Consider the following 11,961-nt stretch of genomic DNA (forward strand, 5'->3'; position numbering starts at 1 on the left):
CCTGGGCATGAAGGCCAAATCTCTGGTGTTTTGTGTAGACATTTAGAGCTCTGTTGGATAAATATTTCTGTGGCTTCCTCTGTGGTCGTATTTGCGTTTAACCCTTAGTGCCTGAAGCCTCTGGTCTCCTCTTCACCTTTGGGCTACCAGGTTGTATGTGCTGAGCTGTGCAGAGACTCTCCACAAAGCTTTCCTTCTGGAAAACAAATTTTCTTAGTAATTGGGGGCTATGGGAAAGAGTGGGATAAACTGTGTTCCTTGCATGACACCAAAACAGTGTTGCAGAGCAGTAACTTATTTTAAGAACATGTTTAGAACTTGTTACTTCAGCGAGAAATAAGTAAAATCTTGTTTGTTACTATCTCAGGTATACAATATTGCAGTGTCCAGCTGTTTTACTCCATTAGCTTAAGTAATTTCCACGTGTATGTCTGAAATCATTGAATTCTCTAGCAGATTTGGTATTTACCATGTTCCTGCAGTATAATGTCTGCATGAGAGACATTCCATCACTGCTGAAACTGAGGTAAGAACTCGCTGTTTATTTTTAAATCAAGACAGCTAGAGTTGGAAGGAAGAAGATTAGAGAACAGAACTTCTGAAGCTCCCACGTTCTTATGTAGGATTTCTCAGAACATAATTTTTCTCCTATAACAATCCACATCAGGACATCATCACATTTCATCATGTTTCAACCTTCAATAATCCTATAATTTCCTGAAAGGTCAACATTGTTTTCCTTCCATCCCTTCATAAAATACCTGAGTCTAAACAACTTTACCAAAGTTGCTAGAAGTTGTCAGGTATTTAAAAATAGATGAATTAAATCCCTTCTATTTTTTTCTGTTTTACTGTGGTAGGCTTTTAGGTAAAACTTACATTTATGACCAAACAATTGCTCTTCAGATCCTATTCTAGCTAAGCTGTAGGTGAATGTATTAACTTTCATCTGTGCAAAATTGGATTTCTCTGTTTTAAGAAGCTACTTGGAAAAAAAAAAGGTGCAGTTTTTAGCACACTATGAAACATCCACTAGCAGTTCTTGAACTTTCAGAGGTTAAGCATTTTATTTCATCTGTTTTTTACCTTTCTTTAAAATTGAAAAAAAAAATGAATTTGGTGAATGTACTTAAAGCATCAAAGTAACTTCCAGTAGCTCAAAATCTTTGTGCAGTCTATATGTATAAATATCTTGTAGAAACATGGCTCAGTATTTCCATGTGCTCAAGACTGGCAGCATCATTTCTGTTGGAGTCCTGAAACTTTTCTGGCGCTTGAAGAGGGAGAGATTGGAGAGTTTCAGATGAGTAACACAACACTAAAGATCAAAAGCAGAATAAGAAAAATAGATAATACGTTAGACTATGAAAAGGAAACATATATTCATCCTCATTTGTTTATTTGAAGAGAGCAGTGTCTCCCAAAGTTATCAGTACTTTTTTTTTTTCAAAATTCTTTCAGATTGTCAAAGCTTACACCATATGGTGTTTGCTTTATATTTTTCCAACTTCTCTAGTACTGTTTCCTTGCAGTCTTAAAAATAACCAGACAAGTGGCGTAGTCACATTTTAACTGTCTGATAGCAGACAACTCTTGGAAAATTTTGGTAGATTTTTAGGCATTAGTGACCACATAAAATATGCCCTTTTCAATGAAGTCCTTAATTGTTTTTGGTTGGGAAAGGAGCTAACTTACTGTTGGCGTACATAAAAGCCTTTTGGCCATGCCAAGCTGTATCACCTTGGGGTTAATCTTGAAATGCAAAGTTGTTTAACTTGCCTTTACAGTCAAGAGACCCATGCAAATATGTATAGAAAAATCTCTAAAAGGTCTCTGTTTCTAAAGCAGTGTCCTTGGAATCGTCTGTGATTGCATGTTTCCCAGCACTAAGGCAGCTTCAAGAATTTTGCTTTTAAGCACTATTAGAAGCCTCAAATTGCAGGGAATGACCATGGTTGAGGAAGCCTTGCATTTCCATGTGCTACTCAAACCTTTCATCCTGGCCTCCTCCTTAATGCAACCAGCTGCATTTATGTAGCACTAATTCCATGATCCCGAGAAAAGTCTCATCTGTCCTAGCCATGAGAAACTAAATCTGAAAGCCGAGGTGGTTGGTTGGTGCTGAAAGTGCAGGCTGCGGGATGTTTCTGTATGTTCAAAACCTTTAAAATGTGTTTAAAACCTTAACAATTTGCGTGGGATCATATTAAAGTATCAAATGTTTGGGAAATTTAGAACAAGGAGATACAGACTGCATGTTGTGTATGCTGTCAATGCAAACCTGAACCTTGCTGTCAGTCATGGGGCAATTTCTTAATGTAGAACATTTCAACTAGTAAATAGTATAACGTAGGGTAATGGCTTTGTTATTGGAAGACATTTTTTCTGAAATTGGAGGTTAACCTTCAAAATTATAGCTTAGGGAAGAGACGTTTTTTCACTGGCGTCTTTGCTGCATCTCACCCCGTTCGTATTGGTGGCTGATGCCACTCACGCTGGGAACTGTTACATTCAGTAGGGCACAAGGCACAGGCACTTGAAGCATCAGCAGTGAAGCAGTAAATGCAGCAGTCATCGAACTGTGATTCCCTTGCCCAACTCTGCTGAGAAACGGCAGTTCCCACAGCACGAGTTGCAGAAGGCCCTGCTGCAGAGCAGAGCCAGTCCTGAACGCTGGCGTGGTAAAAGATTCTGCAAGTGAAAAAGGAATTGCTACCAAACACAGGGATAATGAATAGGAGCTACTAGAACATTTTGGTGGGCTTTGTGTACAGCTTGTCCATATGATGCAAGAAGTACTTGTTCTTTACCATATGTTATTGCAATCTATCCACATCTCCGTGATGTGGGAAGTATAATAATGGAGCTAAAAAGCTTAGATGCCTTCACCTTGCACTGCACTGAAGCTTTCTATAATCCTTCAGCTTCTCTTATTTGGAAAAGGGTTTGTAGATACAGGGAGGTGATTTAAACACCATGTAAACCCAGTAAAGGGATAATTAACTTTAAAGGATCAAGTTCAGACATATTTCCTGACATACAACTATAAGGATCTTTATGAAATTACTAGTTTTTGCTGCTCTTTGCCATTAATTTTCTGTTCTTCTAAGGTGAGCTTTTAAATATGAAACTCTTTAGAATCACATTTTCTGCAGCAGGCTAGGCATTTTCGTTTGATAGCAACATCAGTGCTGTCAACATACGTTTCTGTATCCAAATTGTTCCCAAACTGATAGATAATTAAGTTGTATCTAAACAGTTTCTTTTAAAGTGTTCATTTATTTTCAAATTTTTATATCTACATCTGATTATTAGTCATTGTAGCATAAGACACCTTCAAAGCCTACCTTGTGAGTCACGGGCCATGGATTGGAATGCTGAAAAGGAAATGAGTCCAACAAACATTTAATTTGAATTTGCTAATTGATACAGAAATGTTATCAGGGATGGGAAGATGTATACTGGAGGAGGGAAAAAGTATTAGCTACAGTCATGCAGTTGGGTTAACAGAAATTAAGGCCTGAAAATGCAAATTTTAATTGAAACTCTGAGTTCCAAATCTACACTAAACTAATTAGGTTATAAAAAGGCCGAAATAATCACATCAATTTTTATAATTTAGTGTAGCAAAGTTGTGCATGTGGAATTGCAAGGTTTTTTTACTGTATTTGCTATAGTAGAATATGTATAGTTTCAGTAAAATGCCAGAGCAGTGTGTACAGTAAAAATCCTTTACCCACACTCCAGAGTTTGTCACACAATCCATGCAAGATAAGTCTGTCTATATATATTTTTGAGGGGGAATAGTGGCACTTTGGGGAAGGTAGTACAAGTGTTAACACTGAACTGACATTAAAATTCTTCATTTTATTTCTCAGCCATTATTCCAGTGATAGGATGTTAAGAGCTGCAGACAAATCAGTAAGCAGGGCTCCCTCCAGTTGTTGGCATCTTGTAGAGTCACTGCTCTGCAGCGCGCTGGAAACCGTTCCGTTTTCCAGAAGGCCAGAAATTTAGGAAGAACCAATTTCTGCTTTGAGACTTCAGATGCATCGGCAGCCTTCCCGCTCGTCTGAGCTACCTGTCATTTCTCTGAGATAACACAGGCAGTCACAGCTGTTCTTAATGTTTCAGCTCTGACTGATGCAAACGGGAGGAACTCCACTTGTTTCAGAGGCACCGTTTGCAGGGTTCAGGTGCTGGTTTTAATGACTTGTATTAAAATGTTATCAGTGGCATTGCACCTCACACACTAATCCCCACAAAGGACATGCCTGTTGTTAACGTTCCTGAACCACGATCAACATGAAGGGGTGGTTTGCAGTTTGGGCATGGAGGTTTAAGTGAAGCTGTATAAATATCGAAGGGGGCCTGAGGGAATGCAAGGCTTTGGCGCTGTGAGTAGCATTTCTTCTCTTTTGCCTTTCTATTGTTTCTATTTTTCAGTAAGTTCATTTATTGGGCTTGGAAATAGATTAAGAATATGTGTAAAAATATAACTCTGGGGCTATTCAGCATCTACAGATACTGAATTTTTGTCTTTACTGCACTGTATATGTGCCTGGATGTGTGAAGAGAGAAGATTTGGCATGGATGCAGAGGAGTCATAGCTGGGATTTGGCCTCCCAATTTGGGCCTTTCAACTCCTATGTAGCAGCAGCTATGTTGTGCAAAGCAGAGTATTTGAAGGTGGGCCTTGATCTAGTTTCCACGTGCTGAAAGGAGGTTTTTCTGCAGGCTGGGAGCAGCTCCAGCAGAAGGGCACACACCCCTGGCTCCTGTTCAGAGCCTGGCAGAAACACCAAAGCTGCTGCCACCCTGTGCCTTTGTCCTCCCTTTTCTGTGCATGCCAGGAATCTCTGCAGAAAAGTCTTCAGTGATGCCCCATGAAAGCTTTCCTTGGATCACCTGGCCCCATCCCGTAGGCTCCCTCCTTCTGTGCCCAGGTAAAGACCCCCGCAGGACGGAGCTGCCCAGTGTCTCTGCAGGGCTGTCCTTGCAGATCAGTGCTGCTCACTCAGCAGAGAGGAGGATTCATAGCTCTTTTGTATGGATTTCCTTTATGTACACTGAGGCATATTTGCAACCACTGTTTGGTTTGTTTTATTAAAGCAAAAAGGGAGGGGGAAGAGATATGGCTAGTAAGTAGTTAGATGGGGAACCTGCTTACTTTAATTTAGCTTAATTACATTTGCTCAAAGCAGTAACCACAATAATGCAATCAATACTTTCTCAAAAGGTGGGGAAAAATGCATTGTAGTGTTAATTGATACAGATGGTAAACAATTCAAGAGCACATTTAAGTAAAATGCTTTTGGTTTGAAATATGCTTGCTGTCCTGTCGGCAGGGCTTGCAAGTGTGTTTCTGGGCCTCACTTTGTTTCCTACCTGATTTAGTTGCTTGCACAGATTTTTAGGTATAAGTGCAGATTTTGGTGGTTACGAGTCACAGAACAGTTGGGGCTGGTGGGGTGCTCTTCACCCTCCTGTTTAGGTAAAGTCACCTGGAGCAGACTGTCCAGGACCGTGTCTTGTCAGGATTATAGTGTCTGCAGGGATGGAGACAACCCCGTGCTCAACCGAGGGCACCCTCCTGTGTTTCAGTTTGTGCCTGTTGCCTCTTGTCCCATCCCTGGGCACTGCTGGGAAGCATCTGGTCCTTTCAGATGTTCATAAACATCAGAGACATAAACACATTCATAACATTGGCCTCAGCCCCTCTCCAGGCGGAGCAGCCCCGGCTCCCTCAGCCTCTCCCTGTGCCAGAGGGGATGGATACCTTTGCGCGGCTGTTTGTGCCAGAGAAGGGAGCAGTGTCCCTGCTTGAACCATCCTGCAGCGCAAAGAGCATTTCCTGGAAGATGTCAAGTAATGTTTTAAGGTGTAATTTGCGTAAAGGAGCCAGTGTTTTCTTGGGAGACACGAGAACGCTGTTTCACTAAGCAGCTGGGAGGATGGGGGAGTGATGTGCTGTAGCTCGGGGTACATCTGCCGTAACGTAAAGCAGCTCAGTGTGCACACGTGAAGCCGGGTGGTGCCCGTGCCAGCGTGGTGACCGCGGCGCGCTCTCCTCTGCGCGGCGGAGGATGCTCCGAGCAGCACATTCCCCCGGCCTCGCTAGCAGGAACGCACTCCAGCTTCCCCAGAGCCCCTCTTCCAGGAGCTGCCCTACATCCTGCACACCCGGGGAATGCAGAGCAGCTTTAAATCCCCTCCGTGCTAACCTAGCAGCTCAAAGGGGAGCTAATTAGGCTTTGAACATCTGTTTAAGTATAATTCATGCAGCAGTGCCTTAGCTAGCATGGTGAGTGGGGCTTGTTTGGGGGCCTGCTGGGTGCCCCTTCCCTGTGATAGCCGTGTTAACACGCGAGGGCCTGAACCCCTTGCAGCGCTGTGCTCGTGTCTGCCGCTCTTCAGCATTTACTGCCTCCTGCTTCTGACTAGTGAGGATTTCCTCTCTTGGTTATCCGTGGAAATGTGTGTTCTGCCCATGGATACTGCAGGCTTCTAAGTTTGCCCTTTGCCCTATGGAATTTCCTGTGGACTCTTTCCGAAGTAGTAATCTCCATACGTTAAAGCTGCTGCACAGTAACTCATTACCCGGGCTGAGAGCCTTGCATGGGAGTCTTGTATTGGGAGGCAGAAATATAGAGCTAATCCCCTCCTTCTCTAAACAAGATAGACCTTGCAACTAATTCTTGCCTTGATGTATAGGGCAGTGATGGACGTAAATCTCATCAGCATTAATAGGAGTTAAACGTGTAAATCCCTGCTATGCCGACAGGAGCATTGATTTCTCACTTTCTCTAACCTTTCTGGTTCGCTAAGATCCTGAAGTTCCTGTTCAAACTGCATGCGCCTCTTCCTTGGGAATTCTGTGGTGGAATTCCATGGGAATTCCTGTGATGAAGTGACCACTGCAAATTACTCTGGCTTTGTTTTGAGGGGCCCTTTAATTGTCAAACTTTCCTATTATCGGAATAAATGCTATTTGACTTTTACTCCGTATCTATAATTCATGTGTATTGGAATTACTTGCATCAAGAGCAACTTTGATCCAATAATACAGTAAAGGGCCCATCCAACTGCTTAGAGCAAAAATGGATAGTTCAGTTAGGTTTCAGATATTTTTAGATCTCCATCGCTCAGTGGTGGCCCTGCTGCATCTCCTCCTCAGGGTTCTAGTCCATGGGCTTCATTCATGACCCTTACCCATAGGGGAGCTGAAGGTTACGTTTTCAGGAGGGTTTTGTTTGTGGTTTGCGTGGTTTTGAAGTTATCTGAGATAGCAATAGTTATAATCTGAGCACTAGGACATGGTAGTCGGTAAGGATATAATCAGTATGCCAGTAGCTAGTGACCCTTTATAATCTAAAACTGTTTTCAATTCTAACTCCTGGGAAGAAGAGAAATGAGATTTTTTTTCAGTCGTTCTGCAATGCAGTCACATTGTACCTGATGTAAGAGAGGTTTGGTGTTGTGTTATGGCGATACAACTGTGTGTGCTGTAAAATGGTAGCCAGAGAAAACATGGAAGAAATGTGAGGAACCAGGTTACTGCACCAGTGTGATACCTTCAAAAGGCAATTTCAAGAAACATTGAGACATCCTCATTCTGTGTGTTTTCATCTCGTGTGTGTCTCATGTTCTGGTTGGTTTACATTTAATGCAATAGTTCTTAGTTTATTTCTACCCTATCATCATGTCCTTAAACGCAGTTGCCTCCTGGATAGATGAAAGGCTGGAGCAAATTCTAGCTCTAGCCGTGTTCTCGCTGCTTAGGTCGCGCTTTCCCTGGATTACATCTAACCTGGAGGCTGCTGCTCTCTGTTCATGAGTATTAAGCTATTAATGACGGCTTGTTCTGCCCATCTCGCTGTACCCCCTGGAAGTTCATTTTAAAGCCATCCTTATTAGTGTCTCTCAGAAGAGTGCACAAGTTTCCTCCATAGTACCTTAAATACTTACTATGGATCACAGCTTTTTATATCAAGTTTGGGACCAGAAGAGTGATTTAAAGAGTGGTTAAAACCCAGGGAGCAAGTTGCAGTAGCGACTTTTCAGGGGCTCTCTGGCAGCTCTTTGTAAATCAATTAAAAACAGTCAAAAGCAGTCTTAATTTATCCCTTCTGAAATACCTTTAAATACTTTTCCCACATCTCTTCTTGACTGTACAGTAGGAAATAGGCTATGAAGGTAGCCTACTAACAAAAACAAGAAATTGCCTACAAGTTTTCTCCAGGGACATTTCAAAGAGCTAATCCTGATATCAGATCCAGAAAGCTCTGCTCTACAGTTTTAATGTTTTGAAATGTAAATTGAGTCATTGAATCATTTAACTTTGCTTTATCTGATTATTATTAATATTATAATAAGGGATTTAAGAATATTGAGAATTAAATTTCTTTCCCGTTCTCTTTCAGAATAGCTATGTGTTCATTTAAAAATCCTTAATTATCAACAGTAAAAAGTGGGCTTAAGCATTGCAGACTTCCTTAATTTAATATTGTAAAATAATGGTAGCTAATGGATTATTTTTCAGTAAAACACTGGATTGTATTTGTATTGCAAATGATTAATTTAAAGCAAAACCACTTGTATCTCCCAGCTTCGTGTTATTTTGTATTGCATCTCCACAGAGCTTTTTTCTTTGCAGTCTATTTCATTTATTCTTTAGCAAAACTGTGTGTCCCACAGTGGCTTACGATGTATTTTTTTTGTTCTTGATTTCCTATATTGTAAGTTCTGTCATTTCTCATTTCATTTTTCTTGTATCTCACATTTTATACTGGAAAAAGAACACAGCTTTGTAATGAGTTATATCTTCTTTCACTAGCAACTAATATCACCCCATGCTCATTCCAGCCTTCACATTTAGAGACAATGAATCTGCTTCACTTTTGTTCTATAAATAGAGATGATAAATCTTAATTATCCTTTCAAGTTGCTTTGTCCATTTCTATCTGTGCATATGAACGTTTCTGATCAGGATATATGTACCGTTGCATTCACTCTTATTCCAAATAGCAGCTTGCAGGATACAACACAGCATCGGAAATAATTAAGTTGTATTTACATGGACACATGTCAAATGCTATTTGAGGGACTTGTCATCTTGTTGTGTGTTTGCTTCATTCCAGGAGAATTTCCCAAATATAAAACAGTATCGGAGCTGTGTGAGCTTCTGTTTTCCTTTTATGCCTTTCCTATTCGGCCTGGATATCATGTAAGGGTCAGGTATGAAATTTTACAATCCTCTTGTATTTCTTTCTTCATGAATTTTAGCATGCTCTGAAACACTGAACTATTTAAAAGGATTTTATATTTTAGGCAATGTTTTCCCCAAGTGTATAAGCATTTAACAATGTCTTTAATTTTTAGTTGAGAATGGTTTATAATAAGAAAGATAGCAGCATTTTTTCCTCTGAAGCAGCATACCTAATTTAAAAGGAATTCCTTTGAGAGGGATTTTTGAAAACAGAAAGTCTAGAAGAAATGGTACTACATCAAAATAAATAAATCGATCTAGTGTAACATTAGGGGTTATGATTCAGATCTAAGCACTAAGAGCTTGTGTTTCAACAAGAAACTCTTCCAGAGTGCCTGGGAACGGGGAGGGGAGAGGGCACGTGCTCCAAAGGCTCTTGAGCTTCTCATTCATGTGGCAAAGAGGGATGTTTGATGTTTGGGTTGAGCCAAGTGGCCTCCTGCCTTTGCGCTTCTCCAAGCGCGGCCTCATGCCGGGAATCCTCTTGGAGCTGGCCGGGCCGAGCAGACCCGCAGCTGAGAGCGGCTTTGGGAATAACATTGGTCAGGCGGATGGGAGCTACTGGAAACGGAATTTTGGGAGGCTGCCTCCTCTCAGGGTGTGAGCTGGTGATGATGCCCGCATCTCCACAGTCATGCAAGTCCCATCCGGGGCAGGGAGGCTGGAGACCACCTCCTCTCTGCTCTGAGCAGAGGACATTTGGTTGGAGCTAGAAAGTTGAGTTTAGGATCTCACAGCGATCCTAAAACCACCTGGGAAATCCTTGTTTCCAGGTAAATTTCCAAGAGTCTGGGCAGTCAGCAAGGGGCCTGGAGCTTTGCTGAGGGGCCAGCTGGGCAGGCCAAGGGCCCTGCAGGTTTCAGCTCCAAGGCGTGCCTGGCCCGTGTGTCTCGGGCAGGTCCATGCTGCCCTAGCCCCTAACCAGCTCCCACCCTTACAGGTTTCCTTCATGGTTCCCCTCTCCCGCAGGAAGGACTTGCTGCTTTGTCTTCCCATTTTCTGCAATAAAATATTCTTTTGCAGTAGTTTTCCTTGGCAAGGAGCAGCACGCCCACCTTTGCCTGAACTGCTGCTCTGTTTTATCCTGCTGGCACCCGCTTCTGCAGAACTTGAGGACAGATGGTGTATTTTATTCGGTGTTTTTGTGTGTTCTCGGAAACATTTATGGGACTCTGTCAAGCTAGCAAAATGATGATTATTAATGTTAGCTAGTTCTTGCCTCCTCTCCAGACAGAATACTGTGAAAACTGCTTTTCTTTGTCCTGGACCTGTTATATAGAATCAAAATGGCTTTTGGGGGGGTTGTTTAGAATTTCTCCTTTTTTTTTTTCTTCATTTCTTGGCTTTTGCTCCAGGCAAGGTTCTCATTTCAATCATTATCTTTTTTACCCATCCCAACCATACTGTGTGTTCTGCACTACGTCTCCTAGTGGCACCTCACTCCGGGAACAGGGGGACTGGGATCCAGGTTTCTGGAAAGGGAAAATCTGCAACGAGCTGTAATGTCTCAGGCCTCAAAGAAAAGGCTGCTGTACAGGTTGAAAGCAAGTTGAATGCATCAGTTTATGCCCTATATTAAGTCCTTGGGACAGCTTAAGCCCTCTGCAGACTAGGTCTATGTCTTGTTGCGTGACACGGGGGTGGCTTCTGCACAGCCCTCATCTGATTGATTTGCAGGCAGGAAAATCTGCTCGATGTCTTCAAAGCATTCTGCTGTTACATAGAAAAGAAGCCGTTTCCTTTTGCTGGGATTAGTTTCTCCTCCAGGGAAGCGGCATTTGGCGAGAGCGCTGGGGGAGCAGCCGTGCTCCCCTCCAGCCCGCCCGTCAGCCAAGCGGAGGGCCGAGGCAGCGCGTGGCCCCGGAGGCCGGATGAACTGGGAGCACAGAATGGAGCGGGGCCTCCACGGAGAGGGATGGCAGAGCCTGCTCTTCCCGCGTTACACGCTTGAGGGTTGTTTCCCTCTTCATCTGTGATACTTTTTCCCTCCATGTACGTGCTCCCCTGGGCGGCCCTTTAGGCCATGCTGCACTCATGTGCCGTGATCGCTGTGGCAGCGACTCGGGCCAAGGGGGGCTCTGCCTGCTGCTCTGCAGCCTCCCCGTGCAGCTGCAGGCTCCGCCGTCCTGTCCGTGCCAGCCTGTCCACTGTCACTGCAGGCCCTGCCGCTGCGGTGGCTCCGTGCGCTGGAGCAGTGCTGGGCCGGGAAGCAGCGCTGTGGAGCGCGCGCTGCAGCCACTCGCCCCGTTGTGGGAAGGCTTCCCCATACGGATGGTGCAGGGTATGGAATTAGCCGGTCTTAATAGAACAGCTCCACCCAAAGCAGCTATTGCCAGCTTGATGAAGTTCCACCCCATTTAACCTACCATAAAAATACCAGTTTTCTTATTTGCCAGACTCTATAAGGAGGAAGAAATAATTTGCTCAGGGTCACCTCATGCTTCTATGATCCAGGCTCGCTGAAGACCTCTCAGCATCTCCTTACAAACCGAGCAGGACACTGAGATAGCCTCCACCATATATTAATATTTCTGACATAACATCTGCACCTTGGTGTTTTTGTTTTTTTACTCTTTGCCATAATCAAAATTCCCTTGGTTCTGAGGAAAAGCTGGATGAGACCTTGGGGCCCTCGGCCGTGCAGGGGTTGCTGTGAGCCACGCTGGCGGCCGGCGTTCCCTCGTGTCAGCGCG

The sequence above is a fragment of the Nothoprocta perdicaria genome, unplaced genomic scaffold, assembly GCF_003342845.1.
Source record: "Nothoprocta perdicaria isolate Ctin4 unplaced genomic scaffold, notPer1 scaffold_17, whole genome shotgun sequence".
NCBI classification, from domain to species: Eukaryota; Metazoa; Chordata; class Aves; order Tinamiformes; family Tinamidae; genus Nothoprocta; species Nothoprocta perdicaria.